General features: G+C 64.7%; 2 pseudogenes; both read left to right on the forward strand.

Annotated features, from left to right (window-relative positions):
• Positions 1–395: 395 nt before the first annotated feature.
• On the forward strand, positions 396–6539 carry LOC142596974 (E3 ubiquitin-protein ligase PHF7-like; annotated as a pseudogene).
• An 828-nt stretch (positions 6540–7367) lies between these two features.
• LOC142596975 (E3 ubiquitin-protein ligase PHF7-like) lies at positions 7368–8633 on the forward strand (annotated as a pseudogene).
• Positions 8634–11966: the final 3333 nt, after the last annotated feature.

Below are 11966 nucleotides of genomic sequence, written 5' to 3' on the forward strand. Positions count from 1 at the left end.
CATCAGCTCCTCGTCCGTTCTCTTCTGCAGTTTTTTGCCAGCGAGCTGTTTCAGCAATGGGGCAAGGAAGTAGGACTCATGGGATTTCTCCCTGAGGATATTCGACAGACAGTCGAGCGGGCAGCACAGAAGGTGAGGCCCTGACAAGAACAGGGAGATTGGAGCCGGGAGAGGTTGGCGGGAGCCCAGCCCAGCCCCCAGGAAAGAAACCCCAGCCCTTGCAACCAGCTCTGGGACAAAAGTCTCGCTCCCAGCAGCTCCACAGAGGGAGGCTCCAGCACAGGAGCCTCGTCCGCCAGGCAGATCTGCGCGGTGTGACCCAGCAGCGGCCGCATCCTGCGCCCTGCCCGGAGGCGTGGGGCTGCCTGTGGGGGCGCCGAGGCTGCCGCTGATGGGGGCTGCTGTGCTCTTTCCAGCACTGCTTCGTCTGTGGCGAGAGCGGGGCCACCATCGCCTGCCAGGAGACGGGCTGCGACCGCAGCTTCCATCTCCCCTGTGCCGTGGAGGGTGGATGCGTCACCCAGTTCTTTCCTCAGTACAGGTACCTCCTCTCCCCTCCTCGCCGCCGGCGGGGAAGGACCCGGCACTTCTCACCTCGCCCGTCCCTTTCCCCTTCCCCCCAGGTCCTTCTGCTGGGAGCACCGCCCAGAGCAGGCAGTGGGGGCGGCTCCGGAGGAGAACACCACCTGCCTCATCTGCCTGGACCTTGTGGAGGACAGAACGTCCTACGGCACCATGGTGTGCCCAGCGTGCCAACACGCCTGGTTCCACAGGGGCTGCATCCAGGTAGGAGCCGCTCCCTCGCCCCCGGGGCACGGCGGGCGCTCAGCAGCACCAGGGCCTCAACTCGTGCTCCTTATGGTACTCCTGCAGGGACAGGCTGTGAGCGCTGGCTTCTCTTGCTTCCGGTGCCCCCTCTGTAGGGATAAGGATCTCTTCCTCTCGGAAATGCTCGTCATGGGGATCCGAATCCCCTTCAGGTTGGTGTCCTTGTGCTCGGCTCACGAGGCAGGAGGGTGCAAGCGCTGTGCCCTGCCAGGGCCTGCCCCTGCAGCCCTGGCCCTCCGCTCTCCCGTGAGTCTGGGCTTCCGCTTCACGGAGGAGTTGGAAACAGGGCAGCGGGGGGAAGAGCAGGGATGCCCTGCATCTGCCTTACGCCCTGCCGGGCAGCAGGGGCTCCTCACTTCTCCTTTCTCCATCAGACTGCCATCATGGGAGAACAGCCGTGCATACGCAGCACTAAATGAGAGGCACAGGCGCTGCGATGCCCGTGAGTGCCTTTGCCCAGGAGGCAGGGAGCAGGCAGAGGAAGAGGGGTGAGTTGCCAAAGCTGCACCCCGCGGCTCTGCACGGGATCTCTGTCTGGCCAAGGGCTCGAAGCGGCAGGACGAAGAACAAGAGCTCTGCCGGACAAGCCCGTGCTGCCGTCACTTTGTCCTCACAGCCATGAACCCGTGTGCTTCCCCAGGCCCTGGCAACTGCTCCTGTGCTGCTCCTGCGCTGCCGAGGGCACCCACAGACGCTGCTCCTACTGGAGGAACAGCACGGCCAGCTGGGAGTGCGACAGCTGTGCTGGCCTGGGCACCGGTAAGAGGCAAAGCAGCCGCGTGCCCCTGGGCTGGGGCCAGGGCCCAGGCGAGTCCTGGCCGCGGGTGCCCAGGGTGGTCTTGGCAGAGCCTCTCTGCTCCAGGAGGGCTGGGGGCACCGCTCTGGCACCTATCCTGCCCCGGGCCTGGGGGGCCGTGCCCTTGACCTTCCTGCTTCTCCCCTTACAGCCTCCGGTCACAGCTCGGAGCTCACCGGCCCCAGCACTGCCAGCCAGTCAGGATCGAGGCCATCCCACAGCTCCCCGGCACCCGAGACCAGCAGCCCCGGCACCACCAGCCAGGCGGCATCACGGCAGTCTCTTGGATCTCCGGCTCCGGAGGCCAGCAGCCCCAGCAGCCCCAGCACCACCAGCCAGGCAGCATCGGGGCCATCCCAATGCTCCCTGGCCCCCGAGACCAGCAGCCCCAGCACTGGCAGCCAGGTTGCATCAGGGCCATCCCACGGCTCCCTAGCAACGGAGACCAGCAGCCCCAGCACTGGTAGCCTGGCGGCATTGGGGCCATCCCATGGCTCCCCAGTGCTTCAGGGCAGCAGCCGCTCCCGCCCACCTGGGCCCGACCGCACGCGAAACCGCTCCCGGTTGCAGCGTCGGGCCCAAAAGCCCTACAGCCGTCCCACGGGATGCCCTGAGAGCAGCCGCACATCAGCAGCACCCAGTGCTGGGAGCAGCACCGCCAGCCAGGCCGCGCTGGGGCTGTCCCACAGCTCCGCGGCACCCGACACCAGCAGCCGCAACGCTGCCAGCCAGCTGCCATCGGGGTCCTCCTGCGGCTGGCCAGCACCGCAGACCACCAGCCCCAGCGCTCGCAGCCAGGCGGCATCAGGGCCATCCCATGGCTCCCCAGTGCTTCAGGGCAGCAGCCTCTCCCGCCCACCTGGGCCTGACCGCACGCGAAACCGCTCCAGGTTGCAGCGTCGGGCCCAAAAGCCCTACAGCCGGCCCACAGGATGCCCTGAGAGCAGCCGCACATCAGCAGCACCCAGTGCTGGGAGCAGCACCGCCAGCCAGGCCGCGCTGGGGCTGGCCCACAGCTCTGCGGCACCCGACACCAGCAGCCCCAGCACCGCCAGCCAGCTGCCATCGGGGCCCTCCTGCGGCTCCCCAGCACCGCAGACCACCAGCCCCAGCGCTCGCAGCCAGGCGGCATCAGGGCCGTCCCACGGCTCCCTGGCACCAGAGACCAGCAGCCCCAGCAATGCGGCATCAGGGCCATCCCACGGCTCCCCAGTGCTTCAGGGCAGCAGCCGCTCCAGCCCACCTGGGCCCGACCGCACGCAAAACCGCTCCCGGTTGCAGCGTCGGGCCCAAAAGCCCTACAGCCGGCCCACGGGATGCCCTGAGAGCAGCCGCACAGCAGCACCCAGTGCTGGGAGCAGCACCGCCAGCCAGGCCGCGCTGGGGCCGTCCCACAGCTCCGCGGCACACGAGACCAGCAGCCCCAGCACCGCCAGCCAGCTGCCATCGGGGCCCTCCTTCGGCTCGCCAGCGCTCCAGAGCAGCAGCCGCTCCAGCCCCCCTGGGCCCGCGCGGATGCGAGAGCGCTCCCACTTGCAACGTCGGGCCCAAACTCCTTACAGCCGGCCCGAACGCCGCCACGGGACCAGCCGTGCGCCGTCCCCGAGTGCTGGCCCTGATCCCCCTCCGCCGGCACAATAAAGGTGGCCGTTAATGACTGCAGCGGGAGATGCCACGCGCATGTGTCGCCTTCCTCCTCCTCTCCCTTTCTCGAGGGGCAGCGTTAGCGGCTGGGCCCAGACGGTTGTCTTCTCCACTGACGGTTGGCAGCACCTTCCCCAGACCTCCCTCCTTGCGGGCTGGCCTTGGCCGGCTCCCCAGCACCATGGCCGTGTGCTTCGGGCCTCGCTGGCCCCGCAGCCTGCTCAGTTTCCCCGGGGGAAGTTCACACCCACGCCCGGGACCGGGGGTCTCTGCCCCCGCCCCCAGGAGGGTGGCCCGGCACGGCCCAGTCGGCGCCGCCACCCATCTCCTGCCAAAGTGGGCTGTGCCCGCCCACGCGCCATGGCCCTCGCGGCTCGCCCCCCCAAATCACGTGCCCCGGCGCCAGCGATTTTTGACACGCTTCAACTCTGTTTCCTTCTGGACAAGGCTATAACCGATTTCCTATCCTCGTTGCCTAGCTTAGTGAGAATTGTGGCAAAGCGGCAAAGCTGCTTTTCTCTGAACGTTAAGTTCAGTGTCACATCTGTATTTGTGACATGAAGATTGCTGTAGATTGTGTTGCTACAGGAGCCAAAAGGCATTCCCCGTTGCCCAGTTGCGGGCCTTGTTCCCCAACGTGATTGCTGCCGTACCAACTGAAGGCTTCCTTCTTGCAGTGTAAGCCAAGAAACCCTTTGTAATAGAGATTGCAAACACCCGGCAAGGACTTCACAGAGTTCAGGAGAGTCAGAGCAGTACCTGTTGCTGAGGGCTTGAGTCCTGTCATACGCCCTCGAGAGCAAAAAAATCACGTGTGCTCTACGGGAGGGTAACAAGGGGCCTGGGAAGTGTCAGTCGTCCAAAAGGATTTCCCTCCTGTTGGCGACCAGCAGCAAGTACCTTTCTAGTGCAGGCAGGAGAAGAGATTTGGTTGCAGAGTGACTGCTGAACAGCTCCGTGGGAGCTGGCGCAGAGAGCGAGAAGGCTGAATCAAAGAATGACGGTGACCAAAGCACGAAGGAAATCCCGTGGGGTGGCTGTCCAGATTTGAACAGCCCTCTGCTCTTCAGGCAAAGTACCGGCGCTCTTACGGTGCAAGCTGATTCCTTAAAGCAGGGAGCAGCTGTCCTCTCTGAGGAAGGCAGGGGAACCTGGGACACCTGATGGGCTCTTCTGCCAACAAAGAGGCAATGAGGAAGGAAAGGCGGTGCAGAGGGTCCAAAAGAGAACTCGGTGGCAGCACTTTGTCCTTCTGTTCTTGACTGCTGTGATTGGCAAGACGTGAGGTCTAGACATGGCCAGAACAGGTAGTGCTCTTCAGGGGGACTGCGATGTGGAGCTCCGAGGCACTCCCGGGCAACGGAGCTCGAATGGAGCTGGCCAAAGAGCTGTGGCCACGCACAGCCTCGCTCTGAACGGAGGAGCTTGTTCCCTGGCACCGCTCACCTCTGCGTGCATCTAGCTAACGGAGATCTCTAATGCCCTGGCGTCGGCAGGCCGAGCAAAACCTCAGAAAGCCTGGTGAGGAGGAAGCCCTGAGCACCGGAGTTTGGCTTGGAAGGTGGCTGGTAGAAGCGGACGGCTGAGGACACTCCAAAAGCAGGAGCTGAGGGAGGCAGCCTGGGAAGAAGCCTCTAGTCACTCTCAGCAGCGTCAGCCAGCTCGTATTGTAGAAGGCCGCCTGGGGGTTTCAGGTGTCTATCTTGGTCCTGAAGGGCATTTTGGACCTGGACTCTCCAATCCTGGATTTCGCATTCCTTTTTGCCTACGCTGGTTGCGCCTGAGACGCCGTCTGGCTTTTGTCCTGGTGCCGCAGGCGAATTATTGAGAGAAGTCATCGTTGTGGGGTTAACTAAAAGGGTTTCATTAATGATTAAGCGACGATCAAATGCTCGTTGATCGATGGCTGAATGAAAATCAAATGGTAATCAAACGGTGATCAAGCAATAACTGAACGGCAATTAGAATCATAGAATCATTGAGGTTGGAAAAGACCCTGAAGATCATCGAGCCCAACCGTTAACCTAACGCTACCGAGGCCACCACTAAACCATGTCCCTAAGCGCCGCGTCCACACGTCTTTGAGATACCTCCGGGGGTGCTGACTCAACCGCTTCCCTGGGCAGCCTGTTCCGACGCTTGACAACCCTCGGCCCATCGATCCAGCCTGTCCAGATCCCACTGCAGAGCCTTTCTACCCTCAAACAGACCAACACTCGCACCCACCGCCTCCAAAGCTGCCCCACAGCCACGTGCGGCTTCCCACCCCACCAAGGAGAGGCTCACACTGACTCGGAAAGGCAGTTTATTGCCATGGGAAGAGGCCATTTCCGCCGTGACTCCCCAGCTTGCGGTCCCGCTGCTTTTTCTTCCGGAGGCAGCACGTCACCAAAGCGCTAAGGAGTTCAGGAGAAAGACGTTGGGCCACCTGCGACATTTAGGCGCCGTCCTGAGGTCCTGTGCTGTGCCCCGGCCACCCACCGCGTCCGAGCGGATGGGATGTGTGAGCCCTGCAGGCCAGGCTGCGAGGTCGCTGCCGTCCCCTGTGCCGGGGAGCCCAGAACCGGAGGCAGTCCTGCAGAGGCAGCCTTACCGGTGCCGCGCAGAGAGGAAGGATCGCCTTCCGCGAGCTGCTGGCAGCGCTCCCCGTGCCGGGGGCAGGAGCAGAGATTTCCCTTGGCCAGGGCTGGAGCCCTGGAGTCGCACTGCCCAAACAGCACCTTTCGGCCAACAGTGCCGCCCTCGACGGCTGCCCCGGGGGACCCGGCGTTTGACTCCGCACTTGCTGCAGGAGCAGCCGCCCCGGTTACGTGGGTGCCGAGGGCTCGGGCCCCCACCTCGGCACTTCACACCCACCCCTGTGAGGCGGGGGCCGTGTCACAATGGGTGGCAGGTGGCCAAGGGCGGTGGAGATGTCACAGCGGCCACTGTGACCCGCGGGGGCAAGCCCACAGAAAGCAACGCCGGGCTCGGGCCGTGCGTCAGTGCGACCTGGTGAGGCGAGGAGAGGGCAGGGCAGGGACGGGGCTCGCGCGGGGCTGCCGAGGGAGGAGGGGAGCCCCACGCCTCGGGGCTCTGGGCCTGTGCTGCCAGCTCGCCCGCGTCTCGCTTCTCCCTCACCCGCCATCCTGCTTCTCCCTCAGAGTCAGCAGAGGAGCATCCGGAGGAGACCCCCAGCGCCGCTGGGACAGGGTCTCTCCAAACGCTCACCGTTGACGTGCGCCATGTCTGCAAGGAAGCGGAAGGCCCCCGACTCGATGGAGCAGGGTGAGAGCAACGTATCCCTCCCGCAGCCTGGCAGAGGGGTTGCCGGCGCGGTCAGCGTGGGGCCGAGAGCAGCGGCAGGGGGAGGCAGGAGCTCCCCAACCGTGGGCACCTGCTGGGACACGCGTGCCTGCAATGCCCCCTTCCTCTCCAAGGCCTCCAGCCCTGCCCATCAGCCAGCTAGGCAGGGACACAGGAGGCCCTTGCGGGCAATCCCTCAGGGACGCTTGCCCCGGCCCCGCAGAGCTGCTCATCCCCGGTGCCATTTGCTCTCTCCCCCCGCAGCATGCATGCTGTGTCGCCGGGCAGAGGCTGACCCGGATGTCTGTGGGTGCATGCTGGAGAAGCAAGGACTCTGTGCCCATGTGTTTTGCCTGGTGAGTTCCTCCGGGGCTCCCTCCAGCTTTGCGACAGGCACTCCCTGCCACGCTCTCCTTCCTCATCAGCTCCTCGTCCGTTCTCTTCTGCAGTTTTTTGCCAGCGAGCTGTTTCAGCAATGGGGCAAGGAAGTAGGACTCATGGGATTTCTCCCTGAGGATATTCGACAGACAGTCGAGCGGGCAGCACAGAAGGTGAGGCCCTGACAAGAACAGGGAGATTGGAGCCGGGAGAGGTTGGCGGGAGCCCAGCCCAGCCCCCAGGAAAGAAACCCCAGCCCTTGCAACCAGCTCTGGGACAAAAGTCTCGCTCCCAGCAGCTCCACAGAGGGAGGCTCCAGCACAGGAGCCTCGTCCGCCAGGCAGATCTGCGCGGTGTGACCCAGCAGCGGCCGCATCCTGCGCCCTGCCCGGAGGCGTGGGGCTGCCTGTGGGGGCGCCGAGGCTGCCGCTGATGGGGGCTGCTGTGCTCTTTCCAGCACTGCTTCGTCTGTGGCGAGAGCGGGGCCACCATCGCCTGCCAGGAGACGGGCTGCGACCGCAGCTTCCATCTCCCCTGTGCCGTGGAGGGTGGATGCGTCACCCAGTTCTTTCCTCAGTACAGGTACCTCCTCTCCCCTCCTCGCCGCCGGCGGGGAAGGACCCGGCACTTCTCACCTCGCCCGTCCCTTTCCCCTTCCCCCCAGGTCCTTCTGCTGGGAGCACCGCCCAGAGCAGGCAGTGGGGGCGGCTCCGGAGGAGAACACCACCTGCCTCATCTGCCTGGACCTTGTGGAGGACAGAACGTCCTACGGCACCATGGTGTGCCCAGCGTGCCAACACGCCTGGTTCCACAGGGGCTGCATCCAGGTAGGAGCCGCTCCCTCGCCCCCGGGGCACGGCGGGCGCTCAGCAGCACCAGGGCCTCAACTCGTGCTCCTTATGGTACTCCTGCAGGGACAGGCTGTGAGCGCTGGCTTCTCTTGCTTCCGGTGCCCCCTCTGTAGGGATAAGGATCTCTTCCTCTCGGAAATGCTCGTCATGGGGATCCGAATCCCCTTCAGGTTGGTGTCCTTGTGCTCGGCTCACGAGGCAGGAGGGTGCAAGCGCTGTGCCCTGCCAGGGCCTGCCCCTGCAGCCCTGGCCCTCCGCTCTCCCGTGAGTCTGGGCTTCCGCTTCACGGAGGAGTTGGAAACAGGGCAGCGGGGGGAAGAGCAGGGATGCCCTGCATCTGCCTTACGCCCTGCCGGGCAGCAGGGGCTCCTCACTTCTCCTTTCTCCATCAGACTGCCATCATGGGAGAACAGCCGTGCATACGCAGCACTAAATGAGAGGCACAGGCGCTGCGATGCCCGTGAGTGCCTTTGCCCAGGAGGCAGGGAGCAGGCAGAGGAAGAGGGGTGAGTTGCCAAAGCTGCACCCCGCGGCTCTGCACGGGATCTCTGTCTGGCCAAGGGCTCGAAGCGGCAGGACGAAGAACAAGAGCTCTGCCGGACAGGCCCGTGCTGCCGTCACTTTGTCCTCACAGCCATGAACCCGTGTGCTTCCCCAGGCCCTGGCAACTGCTCCTGTGCTGCTCCTGCGCTGCCGAGGGCACCCACAGACGCTGCTCCTACTGGAGGAACAGCACGGCCAGCTGGGAGTGCGACAGCTGTGCTGGCCTGGGCACCGGTAAGAGGCAAAGCAGCCGCGTGCCCCTGGGCTGGGGCCAGGGCCCAGGCGAGTCCTGGCCGCGGGTGCCCAGGGTGGGCTTGGCAGAGCCTCTCTGCTCCAGGAGGGCTGGGGGCACCGCTCTGGCACCTATCCTGCCCCGGGCCTGGGGGGCCGTGCCCTTGACCTTCCTGCTTCTCCCCTTACAGCCTCCGGTCACAGCTCGGAGCTCACCGGCCCCAGCACTGCCAGCCAGTCAGGATCGAGGCCATCCCACAGCTCCCCGGCACCCGAGACCAGCAGCCCCGGCACCACCAGCCAGGCGGCATCACGGCAGTCTCTTGGATCTCCGGCTCCGGAGGCCAGCAGCCCCAGCAGCCCCAGCACCACCAGCCAGGCAGCATCGGGGCCATCCCAATGCTCCCTGGCCCCCGAGACCAGCAGCCCCAGCACTGGCAGCCAGGTTGCATCAGGGCCATCCCACGGCTCCCTAGCAACGGAGACCAGCAGCCCCAGCACTGGTAGCCTGGCGGCATTGGGGCCATCCCATGGCTCCCCAGTGCTTCAGGGCAGCAGCCGCTCCCGCCCACCTGGGCCTGACCGCACGCGAAACCGCTCCCGGTTGCAGCGTCGGGCCCAAAAGCCCTACAGCCGTCCCACGGGATGCCCTGAGAGCAGCCGCACATCAGCAGCACCCAGTGCTGGGAGCAGCACCGCCAGCCAGGCCGCGCTGGGGCCGGCCCACAGCTCCGCGGCACCCGACACCAGCAGCCGCAACGCTGCCAGCCAGCTGCCATCGGGGTCCTCCTGCGGCTCCCCAGCACCGCAGACCACCAGCCCCAGCGCTCGCAGCCAGGCGGCATCAGGGCCATCCCATGGCTCCCCAGTGCTTCAGGGCAGCAGCCGCTCCCGCCCACCTGGGCCTGACCGCACGCGAAACCGCTCCCGGTTGCAGCGTCGGGCCCAAAAGCCCTACAGCCGTCCCACGGGATGCCCTGAGAGCAGCCGCACATCAGCAGCACCCAGTGCTGGGAGCAGCACCGCCAGCCAGGCCGCGCTGGGGCTGGCCCACAGCTCTGCGGCACCCGACACCAGCAGCCCCAGCACCGCCAGCCAGCTGCCATCGGGGCCCTCCTGCGGCTCCCCAGCACCGCAGACCACCAGCCCCAGCGCTCGCAGCCAGGCGGCATCAGGGCCGTCCCACGGCTCCCTGGCACCAGAGACCAGCAGCCCCAGCAATGCGGCATCAGGGCCATCCCACGGCTCCCCAGTGCTTCAGGGCAGCAGCCGCTCCAGCCCACCTGGGCCCGACCGCACGCAAAACCGCTCCCGGTTGCAGCGTCGGGCCCAAAAGCCCTACAGCCGGCCCACGGGATGCCCTGAGAGCAGCCGCACAGCAGCACCCAGTGCTGGGAGCAGCACCGCCAGCCAGGCCGCGCTGGGGCCGTCCCACAGCTCCGCGGCACACGAGACCAGCAGCCCCAGCACCGCCAGCCAGCTGCCATCGGGGCCCTCCTTCGGCTCGCCAGCGCTCCAGAGCAGCAGCCGCTCCAGCCCCCCTGGGCCCGCGCGGATGCGAGAGCGCTCCCACTTGCAACGTCGGGCCCAAACTCCTTACAGCCGGCCCGAACGCCGCCACGGGACCAGCCGTGCGCCGTCCCCGAGTGCTGGCCCTGATCCCCCTCCGCCGGCACAATAAAGGTGGCCGTTAATGACTGCAGCGGGAGATGCCACGCGCATGTGTCGCCTTCCTCCTCCTCTCCCTTTCTCGAGGGGCAGCGTTAGCGGCTGGGCCCAGACAGTTGTCTTCTCCACTGACGGTTGGCAGCACCTTCCCCAGACCTCCCTCCTTGCGGGCTGGCCTTGGCCGGCTCCCCAGCACCATGGCCGTGTGCTTCGGGCCTCGCTGGCCCCGCAGCCTGCTCAGTTTCCCCGGGGGAAGTTCACACCCACGCCCGGGACCGGGGGTCTCTGCCCCCGCCCCCAGGAGGGTGGCCCGGCACGGCCCAGTCGGCGCCGCCACCCATCTCCTGCCAAAGTGGGCTGTGCCCGCCCACGCGCCATGGCCCTCGCGGCTCGCCCCCCCAAATCACGTGCCCCGGCGCCAGCGATTTTTGACACGCTTCAACTCTGTTTCCTTCTGGACAAGGCTATAACCGACTTCCTATCCTCTAAGTTGCCTAGCTTAGTGAGAATTGTGGCAAAGCGGCAAAGCTGCTTTTCTCTGAACGTTAAGTTCAGTGTCACATCTGTATTTGTGACATGAAGATTGCTGTAGATTGTGTTGCTACAGGAGCCAAAAGGCATTCCCCGTTGCCCAGTTGCGGGCCTTGTTCCCCAACGTGATTGCTGCCGTACCAACTGAAGGCTTCCTTCTTGCAGTGTAAGCCAAGAAACCCTTTGTAATAGAGATTGCAAACACCCGGCAAGGACTTCACAGAGTTCAGGAGAGTCAGAGCAGTACCTGTTGCTGAGGGCTTGAGTCCTGTCATACGCCCTCGAGAGCAAAAAAAATCACGTGTGCTCTACGGGAGGGTAACAAGGGGCCTGGGAAGTGTCAGTCGTCCAAAAGGATTTCCCTCCTGTTGGCGACCAGCAGCAAGTACCTTTCTAGTGCAGGCAGGAGAAGAGATTTGGTTGCAGAGTGACTGCTGAACAGCTCCGTGGGAGCTGGCGCAGAGAGCGAGAAGGCTGAATCAAAGAATGACGGTGACCAAAGCACGAAGGAAATCCCGTGGGGTGGCTGTCCAGATTTGAACAGCCCTCTGCTCTTCAGGCAAAGTACCGGCGCTCTTACGGTGCAAGCTGACTCCTTAAAGCAGGGAGCAGCTGTCCTCTCTGAGGAAGGCAGGGGAACCTGGGACACCTGATGGGCTCTTCTGCCAACAAAGAGGCAATGAGGAAGGAAAGGCGGTGCAGAGGGTCCAAAAGAGAACTCGGTGGCAGCACTTTGTCCTTCTGTTCTTGACTGCTGTGATTGGCAAGACGTGAGGTCTAGACATGGCCAGAACAGGTAGTGCTCTTCAGGGGGACTGCGATGTGGAGCTCCGAGGCACTCCCGGGCAACGGAGCTCGAATGGAGCTGGCCAAAGAGCTGTGGCCACGCACAGCCTCGCTCTGAACGGAGGAGCTTGTTCCCTGGCACCGCTCACCTCTGCGTGCATCTAGCTAACGGAGATCTCTAATGCCCTGGCGTCGGCAGGCCGAGCAAAACCTCAGAAAGCCTGGTGAGGAGGAAGCCCTGAGCACCGGAGTTTGGCTTGGAAGGTGGCTGGTAGAAGCGGACGGCTGAGGACACTCCAAAAGCAGGAGCTGAGGGAGGCAGCCTGGGAAGAAGCCTCTAGTCACTCTCAGCAGCGTCAGCCAGCTCGTATTGTAGAAGGCCGCCTGGGGGTTTCAGGTGTCTATCTTGGTCCTGAAGGGCATTT

This window comes from Pelecanus crispus, unplaced genomic scaffold (assembly GCF_030463565.1).
Source record: "Pelecanus crispus isolate bPelCri1 unplaced genomic scaffold, bPelCri1.pri SCAFFOLD_307, whole genome shotgun sequence".
NCBI lineage: Eukaryota > Metazoa > Chordata > Aves > Pelecaniformes > Pelecanidae > Pelecanus > Pelecanus crispus.